The sequence below is a fragment of the Sus scrofa genome, chromosome 14, assembly GCF_054392235.1.
Source record: "Sus scrofa isolate SSC_HxYL_T2T_F1_AM1 chromosome 14, Sscrofa_HxYL_maternal_Yorkshire_Landrace_v2.0, whole genome shotgun sequence".
NCBI lineage: Eukaryota > Metazoa > Chordata > Mammalia > Artiodactyla > Suidae > Sus > Sus scrofa.
Window position 1 is genome coordinate 13,561,861 of NC_139396.1, and position 20,776 is coordinate 13,582,636.

A 20,776-nucleotide genomic window follows, 5' to 3' on the forward strand; every position below is an offset into this window, starting at 1 on the left:
TATGTTTTGAAGGGCCTTTCTTTCGTTTTGATGAAGTCCAACTTTCTGTTCTTTCCTTCCCTTTTGGGATAATGTTTTTCTTGTCATGTGGAAGACCCCTTTGCCAAGCCTGAGGACCCAGAGGTTTGCTCCAATTGTTTTTTCTTAGGTGTGGTAAACGTTGCATCGTTTATATATATATACACATTTTACATTTGCACTGAGTGTTCCATGATGAGTTCATTTTCCTATGGGATAGAAACCCGATCCCTATACCATTCTACTGCCCTTGAGTTTCCGTATTAGGACATCCCAGGTTGGTGTATTGCTATGGATCTATTTCTGCATTCTCTATCTGTACACTGAACTCTGTCTGCCTCTATCCCGCCAGCAATGCCAAGCTGCCCTCCATAGATCGTTCTCATAAGCCGAATCACCTCCCACTTTAATGTGCTTTCTCAAAATTATGTTTGATGTTCTGGCTCCTTTATCTTTTCTTTATCCATTTTAGAATAATTTCATCCATGTGGGCCAAAAAAAAAATCAAAAAAAAAAACTTCTGTTGGAATTTGGCCGTATTCTGTGTTGAGTCTTCCCATCCATGAGTATAATAGGTGTCCGCATTGTTGTAGGCCTTGTTTCGTTTTATCATACAGATGCTCTATCCCAAATATGTATCCCCGGATTTCCCATTGTGGCTCAGTTTGTGATGAACCTGAAAGAGTGTCCAGGAGGATATGGGTTCAATCCCTGACCTGGCTCAGTGGGATGAGGGTCCAGTGGTGCCACCAGCGGCAGTGTGGCTTGGACCTGGTGTTGGTGGGGCTTTGCTGTAGGCTGGTAGCTGTAGCTCCAGGTTGACCCCCTTGCCTGGGACCTTGCATATGCCGTGGGTGCAGCCATAGAATGACCGATGGAACCAAATGCTTCAAGGTTTTGGCAAGTCTTGTGTATTGCATGGTGTTTTTCGTTTTGGTGCCATGATCTTTTGTGGGATTTACACACATGATGAAGGTTTTTATGTGGACCTTGTATACTGAGACTTTGATAAAGTGACCTCCCTCTCTTCCGTGTGCCTTGGAGATTCGGTGGGCCTTCCCGTGGAGGTAGCCATGCTATCCATGAGCATGGAGAATTATGTTTGTGCCTGTCTCATCTGTAGGTCTTTCTTTGTTTTTCCTGCCATGCTGCCCTGGCTCGTAGCTACAGTACTAAGTAGAAAAGGAGAAATGAGAAAGAACGTTCTGACCTGTTTTGGATGGAGGAGGAAGACGTTCATTCTTTCACCATCACGCAGGAGGCTTGGTGTAGCTTTTTGTCGAGATGTTCTTTACGGGGTTCAAGGAGTGTCCTTCTCTTCCTAGACTTCTGAGCGTTTCTTACATGAATGGGCGTGGCACATGTTCTGCAAGCGCCATGGTGACCATGTAGGTTTTCCTCTGTAATGTCTTCATACAGCCTATAAAGTTGATGGTTGTGCATAGTAAGCCAAGCTAGTGTTCCTTGGCTAGAGTCCCTCTGAACATAGGGTATTGTCGTGAGCTTCTTTGTTCCTGCGTTTGCTGTATTTTGTGATTTGTATTTTCTCAATGCCTTGTGTGAAAACGTAGGTTGTTGATGGGCAACCTGGCATCTTCTGTATTTTGTAAGCATTTCGTGCCATTTGCTTCGCTCTTAACACCAGTTTGTCTGGATCCTGCTACCTGTTAGGTACTGCACGTTCCTTTGCCTACCGTTCTATATATTTTCCAAGTTCTCCTGGAGAGGCCTCTTTGAGCATGGAGTCGTTCGAAGGGTGCATCTCCATGTCCACATATCTGGAGGCTTCCTTTCTTCTCATTCTCGTTGTTCTGCAATGGACAGCATATGCTTTGGACCCAGTGGAGTGAAATGCAGTGGCTCTTTGTTTCCTTATCGTAGAGGTTCTCCAAACATCCCAGGCAGGAACGGCTCCAATATGACTGTGACAGAGGAGTTCTCTGCCTATTTCCCTTACACTGTAACCATAAGGGGATTACCTGAACATGGAAATGCCAGGCTTCTGAAGATGTGTCTGACAGGGCCAGTTCACAGCCACCCCTGCCCATTGTTGTCTGGATCAGCTTACAAGTGGAGAGAGAGCCAGGGTCCAGTAGGGGGCCCAGATGCAGTGGTCTGCTGCTTTCTATGGCATGAACAGAGTAGCCGTGGTCCCATGTGGGCATTGGCTACCACCAGAAGGCTGACATGCAAGAGCCGGGTGCAGTCCCTGGCAGGGGGATCAGCACTCCCAGTGGGCAAAGCTCCAGCCTCTCTCCTACTGCCCAGGGCAGGTCTGAGCTGTGGGTGCAGCCACCAGGCTCCGAAGGCCGATGACAGAGGCACCAGGAGGCACTCCCCAGCTCTGTCAGCCACAGTCCCTGGCTGTTGGCAGGGACCGTGATGTCCCAAGGAAGAAGGCCCACCTCCCAGCTGCAGGGAGGTGGTCTTGAGCAAGTCAGAACTGCCCTTTCTCGTCTTCAGCAAGCAACATTTCCATCCCTGCCTGTTGCTTCCTCCCAACCCATGCGGTTGCCAGTCTTTCTTTGTCAAACCTCTTCCAAAGCACTTCGTGAAATGAAGGGCATCCTTACCCCGACTGACTAAGAAGCACCTCTTGAAAATAAGCAAGTTTCCCCTCACCCAAGACTCTTAGCTCCTTCCAAGGACCATCCTTGCTCTCTCCTGCATGCTGCTGAGTAGCAAAATGTTGGGGATCCTGAACTCCTCCAACGACTGGTGTGCTAGCAATAGCTTCTGTGACAACAGGAAGCTCCTCCCCCTCAGGCAGAGGCGGTCAGGAGACCGTAGGTGATGGCTCTGTGCTCTGTGCCCCCTTTCAAGCCCTTTGCATCCCTGCCATCTGAGGAAGGAAGGCAGTGCCTGGGAAATCACCCTGGTTACAGATGCGTCACTTGGCCTGTCTGGCAAGAGGTCACCTGTGAGCCAGAGGGCCCGAATCCCCTCTGGAACACACTGCTACATCCCCACCACCCAAATAGGCCCTTCCAATAAGGCACGATGGCCTGGCCATTGGAATGGCTGGACACTGAAGGTGTGCTCTCTGTGACTGGGACACAAGGGACTCGGTGCCTTGGTCTTGGAGACACATGGCATTGGAAAGGCAGAACCCAGGCCAGGGGCCCCACATCCTAAGTCAAATGGGTTTCTTCATCCAATGGTTTGACTCCGCCTTGAGGGGTTTGGAGATGAGCCTTTCCCTGGTATCAGAGGGTCACCTTCCCCTTGGTGTCTGTCATAGACAAAGAGTGTCCAGCCACTGTCTCTGTCTCACACAAGCTGCACCAATCCAGCCCCTGAGATTGGGAAGCTCCTTCACCCACCCTGGGCATGGCGGCCATTTTTGTGATGCAGTGAATGTGCCATCCATTAATCCACTGTTTCCTTGTTGGATGGAGTGATGCATGGATAGATGGAGTCTCTGATTGGCATTGGAGGGCCCCACCTGCAGCATAGGGAAGTTCCCCGACTCGGGGTCGCATCAGAGCTGGCATTGCTGTTCTTCGCTACAGCCACAGCAATGCCAGATCCAAGCCACATCCGTAGCCCACACCACAGCTCAAGGCAATGCTGGATTGCTTAACCCACTGCACAAGGCCAGGGCTCAAACCCACGTACTCATGGATAGCAGTCAGATTCTTCATCTTCTGAGCCATAATGGGAACTCCCTAAAATACTATTTGGTGAAGGTCTGTACATCTTTCCTTTCTGCAAATTCTATTGCATTCTTTTCTTTTCCATTTTGAGTCGGCTGCATTGGGGCCTGTGGGCTGTTCCAGGCCAGGGGTCGAGTCCAAGCTGCACCTGCTGGCCTATGGCACAGCCACAGCAATACAGGATCTGAGGCATGTCTCATACCTACACCACAGCTGACGGCAATGCCAGAACCTTAGCCCAGTAAGCCATGCCATGTCTCATCCCCGTGTCCCCATGGATCCTAATCAGTGTCCTTAGAGCCGAGCCACACGAACTCCTGCTCTTTCATGTTGTAATGGATTGAAAAGCATGAGTGAATGGCTCACTTTAAGTGTGCCTGCACTTGGCATTAATCCTAGATTTTTGGCGTTTGGGGCATTTTGCTTTTTCTTTTTTTTGTTTGCTTGTTTTTTATTTTGTAAGTGTTGGCTGCCCCTGTGGCACACAGACGTTCCCAGGGACAACCCAAGATCCTTAACCCTCCTCACCCAAATCCAAAACTTATCCCTGATCACGTAATGTCCCAAGTTTTCTTGTATCAAAAGCTCCCTGGGGGTGGATGCCAGTGGGCTGGTGAGGTTGGGACCACTGAGCTTCACATGATGGAACCTCCCCCCAAGCCATTAACAGGTCATGAGATTGCAGTCACTCACTCCCTCCTTTGTTTTGTCCTCACCGGGACTGAGAGGCCGCTGCCTCCACCATTTAGCACATGGCAATAATCCCACCAAGACGATAGGATGGCCCCCCACCCACAAGGCACCGAAGCAGAAAGTCCTGTCCCTACAGCCAAGCCTTTCCCTCTCTGGACTTGCCGCCCTCACGGGACACCCTGGAGGAGTGGAGGATCACCCAAGCCTGTCATGTGGCCACTTCAGAGAGGCAGAGAGAAACTCTCTAGAGGTAAGGGCTGCCTCCAGCCTCCATTCTCACGACTGGTGAGTGTCCAGAGGGCTGAATGGCACAAAAGCAGCTCTCCATCCCCAGAGTGTTCCGGGATGCAGAGCATGGAACCGATGCCCCAGAAGCCCCCTAGCCCAGCAGGCTGGAGAGACAGGGATGATGAGGCTGTCCCTGGGGCTAGTGAGAGCTATGTACTCCCAGGAGCAGCCTGGGCATCCTTGTCTCTGTGGAGGAAAGACTTAGTCATTCACCTGTGGATCCAGACTGCCTGGGATCTCACACATGCTTCGTCCCTCTCAGATCCCCTCTCTGTCCTCAGACGACCCATCTCTGAGGACACAGGCACATGCAAGACGACAGTGGACCAAGTGCATTTCACAACAGAACGATTTTATCCATGTTTTACATCCCCCATCGCAAAGGAGCTACTGTGCCCACCCACACACACCCAGACCCAAGTCCCCACTACCTAACCCCACCCACCCACACCCCCTCCTGGCTCTGGTCATTCTGTCCTTCCTCCCCACCCCTATGGCAGCCAGGATGGTTGCTAGGACCTGGAGGAGCCCAAGGCTTCCATGGGGACTGCCCAGTTGGACTGGCCCTGGAAGGCTGGCCCACCGTTCCCTACTGGCTGCGGTGCCACTTCCTCCTCCTCCGTGTGACACATGGGTCACACCTGCTCCTTTTGGGCTGGGAAGGGTCAACCAGCCCCAGAGCCAGGGTGTGCCTCCCAGAGCCTCGCAGGTCAGCCCTAGGCCTGGCCAGGTCCTCAGCAGCAGCCAGGCCTCCACATCGAGCCCGCTTTCTAGACTTGGCAGCTTCCATGGGGCCTGAGCTGAGGCCCATTCTCTGGGGCACGGGGGCCTGGGAAGCTTGCTGGGCCCTCTGCCCTGCAGTGCAGACAAGACCCGAGGCAGGGACAGGGCTCTGTGGCAGCCCCCAGGGCAGCAGGCTGTGGTGAAGGCCCAAGAGGAAGGCCAGGCTGGGGAGCTCCTCCTCATCCTCACTGAACCCGTGACCCAGCCGTGGGGCTTCACTAAGAGGAGAGGCCTCCCTGAGAACCTTGCTGAGAACCTTGCTGGCCCTTGGTCCTGATGGAGGGCCCGAGCGCTTTGTGCCCTGGCGAGGAAATGGCTGTGCAGTTCCAGCCTGAGGGGGTTCCTGATATCCTGGAGAGGGCACAGAGCCTTTGTGCCTGAACAGACCCCTGTCTGTTTGGTGGTGCCTTAGATGGCCATTCTCAGATGAAGGAAACCCGAGTGAATTAGTTGCCAGTGGATCTAATCTAAAAATTCCTAAAGGATCTTCTTGAGATAGAAGGGGAATGATTATAGGAAGAAACATGGAATATCAGGAGTGAAAAAGAGGAATATCCAGTGTTGATATTTGATGAGGATAACATTATTCTCCACTGAGGTTTTTCCTTCTTTTTCTTTTTTCTTTTCTCTTTTTGCCTTTTCTAGGGCTGCTTCCCGTGGTGTATGGAGATTCCCAGGCTACAGGTCAAATGAGAGCTGTAGCCACTGGCATATGCCAGAGCCACAGCAATGCCAGAGCTGAGCCACATCTGCAACCTACACCACAGCTCACAGCAATGCCAGATCCTTAAGCCACATGAGCAAGGCCAGGGATCGAACCCACAACCTCATGGTTCCTAGTCATATCCCTTAACCACTGTGCCACAACGGGAACTCCTCCACTGAGGTTTTAAAAATGATGTTTGATGTTTCAAAACAAAAAACTACTGTGGCATTTGAAGTGGTTCTCAATGTATTTGCAAACAATATTTAAAAGAGAAAGTCAGAAACTACTAAAAAAAAATGCGGTGTACATGGGCCAACTGAAAGAGCTTCCAATGGCCAAAATGAAGCAATTTGACCAAGAAAATAAGTAATATAGTAGTAGTTTATAACCCAAAGTATAAAATAAATGGCTATGAATCCCTATTAATCAATAAATGCCTAAATTAATCATTCAGTCAATCAATAAGGGATAATAAAAATATATTGTACAGAAGAATTCCAAATACTTATGTAGGTACTCTGTTCTCAGGACGTGCAGCACAATTTCCTGCTTTTAACTGTAGACTGATTATCATGTCTTATTGTTAAAAAGGACAATATAGAAAGGAAATAAAAAGACAGTGGAAAAATCTAACAGGAGTCAAGGTCAACAACACAAGTGCTAAGTCCTTCCTAGAGTATGTGTATCATTGATATGTGAAGAGAATGGCACTTTACCTCTGTGATCTTCTCCCCAAAGTCCATAAACTGCATCTAATCATGAAGAAACATCAGGCATATTCCAAGCGGGGGACATTCTACAAACTAAGTGACCAGCATCCTCAAAACTGTCAAGGTCATCAAAAACAAGGTGTCTGAGAAAATGTCACAGCCCAAGAGGGGCCTAAGGAGACATGACAACTAAATGTAACCTGGTATCATAGATGGAATACTAGAACAGAAAAAACACATGAGGTGAAAACTAAGGAAGTTTGAATAAAAAGTATGGATTTTAAAGTATGGACTTCAGGAATTCCATACTTTAAATTGGCTCAGTGGGTTAAGAACCCGACAGGGTCCATGAAGATGTGGGATCTATCCCTGGCCTTGCTCAGTGGATTAAGGATCAAAATGTAGCATCACTGCAAGCTGCCGCATGGGTTGCCATTGTGGCTGGGATCCAGCATTGCTGTGGCTGTGGCATAGGCTGGCAGCTGCAGCTCCGATTCAACCCCTAGCCTGGGAACTTCCTAGAGGCCCTAAAACATATATATTTTAAACAGAAAGTATGTATATATATTTGTTTGTTGTTTTTTCTTTTTTCCAGGGCCATACTCGCAGCATATGGAGGTTCTCAGGCTAGGCGTCAAATTGGAACTATACCTGCCGGCTCACACCACAGCCACAGCAATGCAGGATCAAAGCCACATCTGAGACCTACAACACAGCTCATGGCAACGCTGGAACCTTAACCCACTGGACAAGCTCAAGGCTCAAACCTGTGTCCTCATGGATGTTGGTCAGAGGACATTGAGCTATGATGGGAACATCTTTTTTCTTTCTTTTTTCCTTTTTTTTTTTTTTTTTTTTTTTGAGAGAGAGAGAGGGAGAATATGAACATGAATGCATACCAAGGGAAAAAGAGTAAGAATGAGAATCTAACAGGATATAAACCTGGGTTTCAGGGAGTTCCCATTGTGGCACAGCAGAACCAAATCCAGCTAGTATCCATGAGGATTCGGGTTCTATCCCTGGCCTTGCTCACTGGGTGGGGGATCCAGTGTTGCCGAGAGCTGTGGTGTATGTCAAAGATATGGCTCAGATCTTGCGTCGCTGAATAGTGTCTGAATAGACAGACTGAGTGAGATATTGAAGAGGCAAGAATGCTGAAGAAGCTTTGAAGTATGCTTGTGGCAATGACCTAGGCTCATAGCAATGATCTTGGCTTTTAGGGAAGCAAAAGCTAGCACACTGGACCCTGAGGCCCAGTGATGCACCACCATGGCGTCTGATTTTATTTGCAATGTCTTGGGCACTCAGTATGCAGGAGCCTTTTAGGACTGGCTGAGTCACTGGAAACAGAAATCAAGGAGGAAGTCACAGTACTCGGTACTAGGAAGGGGAGGTGCCTTCCACCTTCCTCGGTCCTGTAGTATTGCTACTTCTCCTCTGCAGAGAAAACATAGCCTGAAGTGTGACAAGTTCTAGCAGGTGTGAGAAGGCTCCCCACCTTCTTTAGCCCTCTGTGATTTGGAACTGCTCATTCTAGCCTTCACATGGAGTGTATGGTCTCTATCAGGTTTTAGGATTTCATTATATTTTCTTGCCTTATTCTCAAATTATTTCTCTTTCCTTTATAATTATTTAAAAGTCCACCAGTTGGCTTCTCTAACCATTACAATTTGAGAGATGAGACCCTGTCTTCTCCCATAGGACTCAGCCTTACACTATCTCAGGGACCCGAGAGGCCAGGCCTCCTTCTCTATGCCTGGTTCACATCCTTCTGGTTGAACTCAAGCAGTGAGAGGACACATTTTCCTTTTGAAAAACAAAGTTGGCTTTGGACACACTCTGCAAGTGTACATTTTCAACTTAGAGCTCTGTGCTCTTTGTTAAAAGCCCCCTTTGGGTTAATTATAAAGTGCCTAAATTATATTTGATTATTTCAGGAGAAAAATATGCACTAGGACAGTGTGTCTGTGCCTGCAAATCCACTGACTGACATTCCATTCTCTACATTCCACTTTTTCTCAAGAAATGTCCTGACTACATGTGTCATTCAAACAAACCAGTTGTGAGAGGCATTGGGAGAAAGCATGGAGCCCTTTCTAGGTTTCTGGGCTAAAATGTACTTTAAAATAGCCCCTCCACTCCTATAACTATCTCTTCCACCCCTGTGCATGTATGAGACCTTCCCTTATGAGATTCCATACTCATGAAAATATGGATAGGATGAAACCAACATGGGAGTACCGTCCTGCATTGTGGCTCTCCCACGTGGTTTGTGGAAGGAGAAACTGGCCTTTCATGGTTGCTGCATCTCATCCACTTTTCCCAGAATGGCTCCTGCTGCCTGAGTTGGTGACGGTAGGACTGGGCATCTTCCATCCCACCCTCTCCCTCAGGTCCTTTGTGGAACTGCTGCAAATCCACCCAAGATGGCATGTCTTCCCTTGGCATCTGTTCTGCAGCTGGGACAATCTCCATGGCATAACACAAAGGGCGATGTGGTTCGTATTGGAAAGCTCTTGAAGTTGAAAACTGCTTTAACAGGCCAAATCCTGGAAACTTGTTTATGAAATGTCCTCATAACTCTTCACGAAGCTGCACTGGGTACATCAACCCTCTATCGCTTGGAGGCAACTGTGAGATGTGAGGACACTCAGGAGGAAATGTCCATTTGTTTTCCAAGTTAGTTTAGCACAAGATCACTGTCACCCATGCAATGGAACATGTTGCTATGGGAACTGCAAAGATGATAATGCTGCTTCAAAAGGTTGACAATTGGAAAAGCCTCTTTTTTTATGCCATGCCCATGGGATGCACATTTTGCTTAGATCATTACTGTTTAAAGTTTGTCCATATAAATTATTTGGGAGCAAATAATTTGTGACTCTTAAAATATTTAGAATATTGAAATTTGGGGAAAAGTATTACCATCTAGGTGCATTAAAATCGCTTGTGTGCTGGAACTCTCACAGGCCTGATGGAGTCAGAGTTGTTATCAGGAAGATATAAAATCTCCCTGCAAAGCCATGTGGAATGGCCCATCTCATTCATGTCTTATCCTGGATTCAGGCCACTGATGAATGGTTTATGCACAGAGTCTTGGTGCATTTCTTTTTTCACTTTCGTCTCCTGAAATTTCCTGCTTTCACAATATAGGTTATAGAACCATGACAGTCTCTTCATGAAACCATGACTGGAGCCACATGCCATATGCCCCCACACATGTTTGCATCATTACACGGACATGGATGAGTGCATATCTATGTATGAGTGCATGGGTATATACATACCTATTCAGTCCTCATTGTCATGTGGTTGGGGTCTGTAGTCACCACAAACATGGAATCAGTGAACACTGAACCACTGCGCCCATGGGAAATTCAGGGTTAGGTTCCTGCCAGCCTCTGGTCACACTTTTTTGTCTCTTGATAAATACAAAAGCTTATTTTATGTGTGTTTCTGTTTAAAGACACCTTGTTTAATATACACTGTTGTTTCATTGGCCCTGAACTCACAGCCAATTGCACTGTAATCCTATGTGTAAACAAAATGTATCTAACCAATGTATTTCCCCCCCATAAAGTCCTAGACAACACTTCAGCACCAAACATGGGGGCCATTTGAAAGAGTTAAATCACACACACACACCACAAAACTGTGGGGAAATGTGGCACTAAATAGACCAGAGAAGGGGCATTTGCTTACAGTATGAGTGGAAACAAGAAGGCAGAGTTTCGCTTTGTTCAGCCTTAGCTGGAAATGCATTTGTAGGTAGATGAATTTTTCTCTTCTCTGTGTGTGTCCACATATGAGCAAAAGCACCCCAAGCCCTGACTTGGGGTGACAAATACATTTTTAGTGAATAGGTGAATTCTCTGATATGGAATCTGTGACTAATGAGAACCAACTCTATGTGTATATATATAAAATCAATAACATCTTCCCACCAGATGGAAGATCCAGTGCTGAACCATGTGGAAGCCAGGGCAGACCTCTGCCAGCCAGAACATACTGTACACTTCCTGTCCCTTGAGCACTTCCTTCTTCTGAGCACTCCGGGAATGAGCTCCCCACTCCCTGGCTCCTCAAGCCCTGGCTTTTATCCTCCTTGCAAGGCACCTACAGTGTGTGTTGGAGTGATGCTTTCTTCAGGTGTATGACCTGTTATCCTTTTAGGCTGTGCAGATGTGGAGGGTGAGCCAGGGCCCCATGTTCAGGGCAGTTATCCACAGCTGGTGGGTGAGCCACGTGTGAGAAGATCTGCAATATGGAAATGCTTGCGTCAGGAGACTGGAGGTGGGCAAGGCTCATCTGGAAGATATTATTGGCCTGTCTCCCTTCCATGGCTTTCTTTTTGTCTGGGTTACTGGCTGCCCCAGCCATCATGCAGATGACAAAGGAATGAATTAGCAGTCTAGAGACTGTGCCAGGTCTTGCCTGTACAACCAGGGAGGAGTTGCTCTTCACGTCCTCATCTGTAGAACAAGGTCATTTGTTTAGGGAAATCCTATGGTTCTAAAGTCCTTTTTGAAAAAAAAAAGAATTAATAATGTAATTCTGAGAAACTCGGATGGAATTGTGTAACAAGGTACTTGCATGCCATTTCAGAAACCCTGTTTTTGTCTGTTTCCCCCACCCCCTTAGGGCTGCATCCGTGGCATATGGAGGTTCCCAGGCTAGGGGTTGCATCAGAGCTGTAGCCACCAGCCTACACCTCAGCCACAGCAATGAGGGATGCAAGCCACATCTGCAGCCTACACCACAGCTCACAGCAATGCTGGAACCTTAACCCACGGAGGGAGGTCAGGAACCCAACTTGTGTCCTCAGCGATGCTAGTCAGATTCACTTCCACTGAGCCACGTTGGGAACTTCAGGAGCCCTGTTCTTTATGAAAGTATTCAGGAGATAATGCAATATGTGCTTTATATCTTCTCCACTTAAAAAGCTGACTCATTTGCATAAAAACTTTTTGGATGGTTTTTATGAATGATTTGGGTTTTCAGAGTTAAAAGAATTTTTGAGTTGTGATAGCATCACAACCCCTAAAAATTGTTTAATAGCATCAAGATTAGGTAGGCCGTTTTGTTTGGGATTTTAGTAACTGAGAAAGTATAGGTTGTTAGCAGCACTCTGGAGCATGTACTACCCGTAGCACACGCTGTTAGTCACTAAAATTATACTCGTTCTAGACACAACAGGATTCCCATTTTTCAGTTGATGAAACCAAGGTTCAGAATGGCTAGGATGTCGGATACACTCTTCAAATCCAAGTATCCAGGTCCCATAACCTACATTCTTTTTCTTTGGCTTTGCAAAGTATAACACTCTAAATGTACATTAGATTTTATCGGCCAAATGTGGAAATTATGTTTTGCAATTTTTAGCTCCAGTGTAGTTATAAGATCTAGTATATGGGAATAAAGACATTGAGGAAGTAGACTTATTTTACTAGGAACCAACACCTCATCCCTTTTGCAGAACAAAATTAGACTTTAAAAAAACCCCAAGATGTTATTAAAGGAAACTTTCAAATATAGTTTTACATAATTCTGGTAGTATTGCTTTTAAGCTGGTAGCTGCTATATATGTTAGTTGCCTTGTGCATCTACCAAGCGAAAAGCACTGTACTTAGCAAAATTGTCAGCAATTTATTAGATGCCCTTTGACTCTGGTGAGCAATCAAAACATTCCTATCTACTCCTCAGGGAGAGTCTGAATGTAAACACATCATTCCTTCTGTTCAGCTCCTGGGCACCCTCTCTACCTTTCTGAGTCTTCTGCCCAAGTTGGTTACCTTGTCACCAACATCCCACTCATGAAACGGTCAGCACTTCCCTGAGGACTGCTCACCACTGGTCACCTTTCTCTCCTCTCCTAATCAGGACTGTCTTGTCACATCACATCACCTTTCACTCACCAAGTGTTTATGGAGCATTCAGCTCACGCGCCAGACACTATTCGAGGTACTGGGAACACAGCAAAGAGGACAGGAGAGTAAAATCCCTGCTTGGGGCTTACATTCTAGTGGAGAAAAGAGAAAACAAACAAGAGACGGGGACCGAGTGCTGCTGGTAGACCTGGCAGTGTGCTCCAGAGAGGGACCAGAAGGAGGAAAGGACACCTGAGTGGATGAGACCAAAGCTGGGGACCAGTGAGGGAGGGGTGGGAACAGTGTGGTTGTGGGGGACAGAGGACAACGTGGAAGAAGCCTGGAGGGAGCAGGTGCAGGAAGGGACTGTGAGCGGCCAGAGGCCCCGGGATGGTGGCCTAGGTGAGACCCGGCCAGCAGCGGGGAGCAGAGGGTAACCACTGCAGGTAGAGCTGGGGATGGGCCAAGGGAGCTGGACACGGTGGCTTCCAGCAGTAGGCATAGAGACCAGGTGGAAGTTGTGTTCCTGACACTTTCCAGCTGGGCCGCATCAAGGGGCCACCTGCCTTCGTGGCTCCGGCCCAGCGAAGGAAAGGAAAGCATTCTCCATCACCCGAAGACGGGGCTGTGAGCTCCAAGCACACACTCTGCAGTCAGGCGGGCCTGGGAGCTTCACAGTGTCTCCTCAGTTCATGGGCGGGGGGCGGGGGGGGGTGGTGGTGGCGAGGTGACAAGGAAGGTGCGCTGGGGCTCGGCGGTGGGGCGCATAGCCACTGCAGGCGGCGTGGGTGGGGGGCAGACTCGGCAGGAAGACGGGGCCTTAGCAGGCCCTGTAGGGTGCGAAGGGGACCCCCCCTCAGTAGGCCTTGCGGGGAGGCAGGGCCTCTTCAGTCCAGGTGCCAGGGGGGCGGGGCCTCGGCAGGCTGTGTGACTGGGGGGCGCGGCTTCTTCAGGCCGACCTGGGGAAGGCGGGGCTTCAGCAGGCCGCGTGCTGAGGAGGCGGGGCCTCGGCAGGCTGTGTGACTGAGGGGCGCGGCTTCTGCGGGACTTGCGCGGACAGGGCAGGGGGGGGGGCCTCTGCAGGCCACGTGCCAGGTGGGCAAGGCTTCTGCAGGCCGCGGGCGGGGAGGCGGGGTTTCGGCAGGCCCTGCGCCGGGGGGGCGGGGCCTCCGCTGGCTATGTGACTGGGGGGCGCGGCTTCTGGGGGCCGCGCGGGGAGGCGGGGCCTAGACAGGCCTTGTGCTGGGGGGACGGGGCCTGAGCAAGCCATGCGCGGGGAGGCGGGGTCTCGGCGGTCCGTGTGCCGGGGGGGCGGGGCCTCAGCAGGCCAAGTGCCAGGTGGGCAAGGTTTCTGCAGGCCGCGCGCGCGGGGCGGTGGTGCCAGGGCAGGCCAAGTGCCAGGTGGGTGCGGTTCCTGCAGGCCCCGCGCGGGGAGGCGGGGCCTCGGCAAGCCATGTGCCAGGGAGGCAGGGCCTTGGCAGGCCGCGTGCCAGGGAGGAGAAGCCTCGGCAGGCCCTGTGCCGTGGGGGCGGGGCCTCGGCAGGCCGTGCGCGGGGAGGTGGTGCTTCGACAGGCCGCGCGCGGGGGGAGCGGGGCCTCGGTAGGCTATACGACTGGGGGGCGCGGCTTCTGCAGGCCGAGCCAGGGAGGCGGGGCCTCGGCAGGCCTTTTCCTGGGGGGATGGGGCCTAGGCAGGCCGCGCGCGGGGAGGCGGGGCCAGGGCAGGCCTTTTCCTGGGGGGATGTGGCCTCGGCAGGCCGCGTGCCAGGGAGGCGGAACCTCGGCAGGCGTTTCCTGGGGGGCGGGGCCTCGCAGGCCGCGCGCCGACAGGGGGTCCTCGGCTGGCCTAGTGCCAGGTTGGTGCGGTTCATGCAGGCTGAGCGCGGGGGGGGGGGCCCCTCGGCTGTCAATGTGCCCGGGGGGCGTGGCCTCGGCTGGCCGCGCGCGGGGAGGCGGGGCCTCGGCAGGCCATGTGCCAGGTTTGCGGGGGCCTCTGCAGGCCCTCTGCCGGGGGGCTTGGCCTCAGCAGGCTATGTGACTGGGGGGCGAGGGTTCTGCAGGCCGAGCGCGGGGGGGCGGGGCCTCGGCTGGCAATGTGCCCGGGGGGCGGGGCCTCGGCAGGCCGCGGGAGGCGGGGACACACGGCTCACACCCAATCCCAGGCACAGCCTAGTTCGCAGTCCGCTGCCATCTTGAATCGCGGTGTTGCTCTTATTTCCTCAGGAACCGTTTTTTAACGGCTGGCGCAGCTGCTTCCCTAACTGGGGTCTGCAGTGCAGGCGTGGTGTCTCTGCACTGCGCCCTGCAAGCAACTGAAACCTGGCCAAGCACAAAGGAAAAGAAAAGGTAGACTTTGCTTTATTTCCCAGACTGTACTTTTATGAGCAGGGAATTGTTAATGGGCTTTGTAGGTGACAGTTGAACTGCTGAGGAGAAGAAGGAGGCCTGGGGGGGGCAGAGGAGTCCAGGGCGCCAGGAGAGCCAGTGGGGAGCAGGTGGTGGTGCTGAGGGAGTGAGGGGGCGGTGGGGAAGACGGAGATGAGATGTGAGGGTGGTGGTGAGGTGGGGAGGATGGTGATGAGGTGGGAGGTTGGTGATGAGATGGGGGGGTGGTGGTGAGGTGGAAGGATGCCAGTGATGAAGTGGGGAGGACAGCGATGAGGTGGGGTTACGGAGATGAGGTGGGAGGATGGTGGAGTTGAGCTGAGAGAGAGGGTGGTTAGGAGATCTGCGGTGAGGTGGGAGGATGGGGGTGAAGGAGGAGGGTGACGATGGGATGGTGACAGCTGTGATGAAGTGGGAGGTCCGTAATGAGGTGGGAATAAGGCAGGGTGGATGGTGATGAGGTGAGAGGACAGCTAGAGGAAGTGGAGAAGGGGCTGACTGCAGGGCCAGCAGTGAGAGGGCTGTCACACAGCACAGGAATCTTGACAGGCATCCAGCTTGAGAGGAAAGCCTTCAGGAAGGAGCGGTGTTGGGTGTCATTCAGATGGGCCCAGTTATGGTAGATTGAGGACGTTATCAGCACTACTAAATATCAAATAGACAACCTATCAGCATCTTTTACGAACCTGTAATGGAAACGAATCTGGAAAAGACTAGATATACACATGCAGGGGTATAATGGAATCACTTTTCTGCACACCTGACACACAACATTGGAAATCAACTCTACTTCAATAAAAAAGTTATTCAGGAGGGGACAGGAGCAGAGTAATAATTAGATTATTGTGGTGACAGTCGCCAACTTCCAGCCCCCTTTGGTGCTGGGCTCCTCCTTCGTCCTCTCACAGGTGCGAATGCCTCTGACCCTCTGCCCAGACGTGACTCTTGCTAGAATGTCCATGTTAGAGGGGCTGTGACTCTTTAAAAGGAATTTTTCCCTGGTGGGGTCCCCAGCGTCCCAGGCCTGGCTTGCCAAGAGTGGTCATGAGGGGCCAACTCTCACAAAAGCCCTGGGACTGAGAAGGCCTGCATCAGCTTCCACTTGGAGCCATGGAGGTGGCCAGTTACAAATGCCTTTTTAATGTTGCTCCCAACACTCTGTAACATATCAGGCCATTGCTTCAGGTAACTTCATCGTGAGGCCACTTTCCATTTTATTTCATATTTTCCTGAAGGGATATTGTCCTTGTCAAGCAGACAGGAGCTGACGAGGTGAGGGATCGTAACAATGTGTTATAACTTTGTAAAATTTCTCACCCAGCTCCCTCCCATCATCAACTCAAGACCTAAGATACCGGAAAAGCATCTCTTCTCTCCTCCTTTTTCTTCCTCTGGCTGGTCCTGACCAGAGGGCCCTAGTGAGAGCGGCTCCTGATAATGTCAGGATCTTCTTCGGAACCTGCAGCATAATTCATTTTCCCTGGAATGGATGTGGAGCCTCCCAGTGCTTCCAAATTGGGCTGCACCAACTCTGAGACTTCTGTGTTCCATTTTCTCAACGCTCCAATGAATTGTCAAGACAAAGCTTTGTGTCAAGATAGAGAAGCATCTTTTCCCAGGCCTGCATTTCTGGCCGGGAAACAGGAGCCCAAATCCTAAATGTGTCTATTTGGTCAGCTTACAGTCCAAACAGCGATTTTGGAAATGTGGAGTTTGCAGAGCCTGATGCCTCTCCTGCAGTTTAAATCTGCACGGTTGTCACCAGTTACAGACTATGGCAGATGGCTTGCAGTGTGTAGAGGAGGACAATGGACAAGGAGTCAAAGAGAGAAAAGAGCAGCGCATGTCCTGGTTCAGCTCCTCCAAGTTGCCATTAAAAGTGCATAATTTCACCAGACTCTAGCCTCAAACATCCATGGTCAATTAAAAGCTGTCTCCGGTCAATGGGTTGTTACACAGAGTTTCTATGTTCTAGGGACACCTTCTACCCTTTAGACAGACTGCCTTTCGCCCTGAAAAATGGCATCCAAAGCCCCACTGTCAGCTAACAAGTGTGTAACTTGCATTGGGGGCACCTTCAGGTTTCATGGCATTTCCTGTCTCTTCACCATGTATAGGCTGTGCGTTAAAACTTCCGAAATCCCCTTTTCTATTCTCAAGGGTTCCCACACCCCAGATGATGATGGAATCCGCAATTATAATAAGCAACTTCCAAACAAAATTAAGGGCCCTGCTTTCCTTACAACCATTGCTCTTTTCCCTATAATTCTTCAAACTGGCCCAAGACATTTTAAGGCTGCTGTCTTTGGCTTCTGTGCAGAAAAGAGTGCCTCCTGGTTTCTTCATCTGCTGAAGATGGACTTAGTCCCTTCTTATTTCTTAACCTAAGCTGTGAACCTTTTGCTAATGATGATTTGTAGTCTGAGCTCTCTGGGGTCCAGAGAGAGCTCTGCAGGTGCCTGTCAAATGCTCCACCTGAGAAAGACCAAGCCAAGCTAAATCAAGCACCATGGCTTGACTCAGCTTTCCAAGTTCTGCAGCAGAACAGCAACCGCCCACCCCCACCAGGAACAGAACCTCCCATCAACAGCTTCCTCGCTCCCCCTGGGTTTCTCCCAGTAATTTTTTGAAGATTGCCCGGGGCTGCCAGCCTCATCTGCCTTTTCACTTGGCTTGTTCCTCCTCTCCCAGCTATTTGCTAAAATACAGGGCTTCCTCCCCCTCTTGTTAGAACAAAACTTGCTAGGAAGTTGACCCTAGTCTTCTGAGGATTCCTCGTGTTGTCCCAAAGCCTGTCAGGTAATGTGTAAGTCTGTTAGTTTAAGTGGCAGAGCTAAAGGCTTTTCTCTAACCAACTGACTGGTTTCCCCTCTGCCTCTGAGCAAGCTTCATTCTAGAGTCAGAGATGTCCAGGCACAGCCTTCTGAGTACACTCTCCTCTTGACTTTGAAATCTTCACTGGGCTTTGCCTGCATCTATGCTGGACGATGAGCCTCGGCAACACACGAGGACTTCCATGCCTCACTGGTCAGCACCACTGTGCTGCTGGGCTGGAGCCTCCATCCTCCATTCCTATATCCATGCCTACTTTTCAGGCTCACTGGTGAAGAAATAGGATGAGGAAGCAGGAAAGGATCAGAGGCAAGGAGCATGGTCTCACTGACAGTCCATAAGCCTGAATATCTGAGTTTCAGCTCCTTTTATGCAGGTTGCACAGCTGAGAAACAGCCCACCCAATCCTCATTCTGTCTTCACACCACAAGGCTGGCATGGGCAGAGTGCCATCAGGAGAGAACACAGCTCCCACCATGGAGAACCCCTCTAAACTTGCTTGCACCAAAGTCTAGTTCCAACAGCATGTGGCCCGTGGAAAATGCAGCTGCGGTCAGTAACTGAGGTTCTCAGACAGCCTTGCCCTTGCATCCTAGCTCCTGGCACATGCTCCTTCCTGGTTCGCCTACCATGAAGCACGTGACCCCTCTGATGAAACACATATGTGATGACTGACATCCTGGGTTTCTGCCCATGGCAAGTAGGCCCCTGCAGTCACTGGACCACAGTTCTCCCCCACCGAAGGACCCTGCAGGCCATGGAGCACCATGGCTTACAGCAGGGTTTTGGCCCCCATCACCAATGTCATCCCACTAAGTATGTGCCAAGAAGACTCTTGATAAGCCTAAAACCTAATTTGATATGTGGAAGATCCATCTTCACATAAGACCTCAGACTGGTGACAGTTTGGTTTACAGAGAGAGGGTCACAGTCCCAGAGGAGAGATCTACCCAGCAAGGGTGCTCAATGAGGAAGACAGAGCTTTATCCCCTTATTCCTGCAGCATCCACCCTTGACCTTCATGGTTCACTTTGGTCTCAGGCTTTCTCCCAGTGTTGAAGTGAGGGTGTGGGTGTTGTCCTGTACCTCTCCTAGGTCTTAAGAGTACAGCCAACACTCAGCCTCCTCCTACACTCTGGCCCCTCAATCAGCCCGGGACACCTAATGTGGATATGACAGACATGCAGCTGCTGCGACAGCCCCTGCCGAGTGCCAAGACCAGCCTTCCCAGTGAGTCCACTCAGGACCTGCGGCATTGCTCAGCTGGCTTGCTGCCACCAGCAGCACTCAGTCAGGTGGTGGTCCTTCCTCACCCAGCAGAGCCAGGCTCTCCTGGACTGTTAACATGGAATTTGGAGGGAATCTTGTGCCTCAAAGAGCATCACTCTTCTGGGGAGAGAAGAGGAATGCATGTGACAATATTAAAGCCAAGGCTGTGTGGTGAAAGTTTAATAGAACAAATATATGGCTGGCTGGCTGAGGAATAAGAAAATCACTCTGATGATGAGGACTTTACTGCACTGGTTTCCAGACCCTTGTTTGCTAAATAAATATATTTACTTGGACTCCAAGCTACTGGGTGACCTTGGTCCAATGACTCCACTTCTTCCAGCCATTGTTTCTTCATTGTAAACTGAGAGGATGGGGCTCTGTGAGTGATTCTTGGAGTATCCTCGTACTGGGGGAGGAAGTCTCATATTGTTGGAGCATAAATACTCTCTACCAGTTACTGGGCATGTTTTCAGGGGGTGCAGAGTTGACCCTAGTCTTGTTGCTCTTGTGCTGGTGGCAGGAAGCCATTGTTGCTGCCTTCCAGGACATTGTTGTCCGATGGGGAATGTGTGAAGGGGTCTTTCTAAATCCCGAGATCAACCCCTCCCCCTGGTCAAATAAATTCCAAAACTATTTTAAGAAACCGCTGAAGGACTGACATGAAAGTATTTGTACTGTAGATGTCCCCCAGATGATTCATTTATTGGTTGATGAATTTTATAATGTGTGATTAGATTTAGTCTAAGATCATAAGTCCTTTCTTATGAAATGTACATGCAGCTAGCACCCATGTCTGCATTATTCTCTGGGACTTGAGTAAGAATCTTGTTTGAAAGTCACTGCTATCAGGAAGCAAAGTGTTTGGGGTGTGTGCAGCCTGAGCGTGGCCAAGAGTTGAGTCCCTCTGGTTCATGCAGCTCTACCAGATAACCTGCTGTCACATAACCTACTGCGATGTTTCATCCATGTAGAGTATGTTAGCAGCTGTCCGGTGGGGCCTAGAGCAGCTCACTGCAGAAAGGAGTGTGGAGAGAGGGGAACCCAGGAAAGGTGTCTGTGTCAAGACTGATCACCCCAGAGCACCATTGGACTGATTGAGGGAGGGAGAGTGTGATATGAAAAATAGCAAACCCAAGGAGTTCCTGTTGTGGCACAGTGGAAACAAATCTGACTGGTATCCACGAGGATGCAGGGTTGATCCCTGGCCTCACTAAATGGGTCAGAGATCCGGCATTGCCGTGAGCTCTGGTATAGGTCATAGACATGGCTTGGATACCTCATTGCTGTGACTGTGGCTGTGGCTGTGACCAGCAGCCACAGCTCTGATTAGACCCATAGCCTGGGAACTCCCCTATGCTGCAGGTGTGGCCCTAAGAAGCAAAAGGCAGAAAAATAGCAAACTCGGGATATGCAATACACACATATATATTTTAGATTTCGTACATGTATAGCCATGGCACTGACAGTTGATAAAATGGGTTCATTGATAAAACCGTAGGTATTGGCAAGATTCTTATGTTTCTTAAAGAGAGATTAATACATATAAAAGATTAGAACTGTTAAGGA

The 20,776-nt window shown here is 50.1% G+C and overlaps 1 long non-coding RNA gene across 2 annotated transcripts; it reads left to right on the forward strand.

Annotated features, from left to right (window-relative positions):
• Positions 1–14,050: 14,050 nt before the first annotated feature.
• LOC146396324 (uncharacterized) lies at positions 14,051–19,514 on the forward strand. Of its 2 annotated transcripts, none has more exons than XR_014826508.1 (3): positions 14,051–14,122; positions 14,945–15,067; positions 16,428–19,514. It is a non-coding gene; the product is annotated as an uncharacterized LOC146396324 (long non-coding RNA). The 2 variants fall into 2 exon arrangements; XR_014826509.1 differs by lacking the exon at positions 14,051–14,122 and adding an exon at positions 14,440–14,577.
• Positions 19,515–20,776: the final 1,262 nt, after the last annotated feature.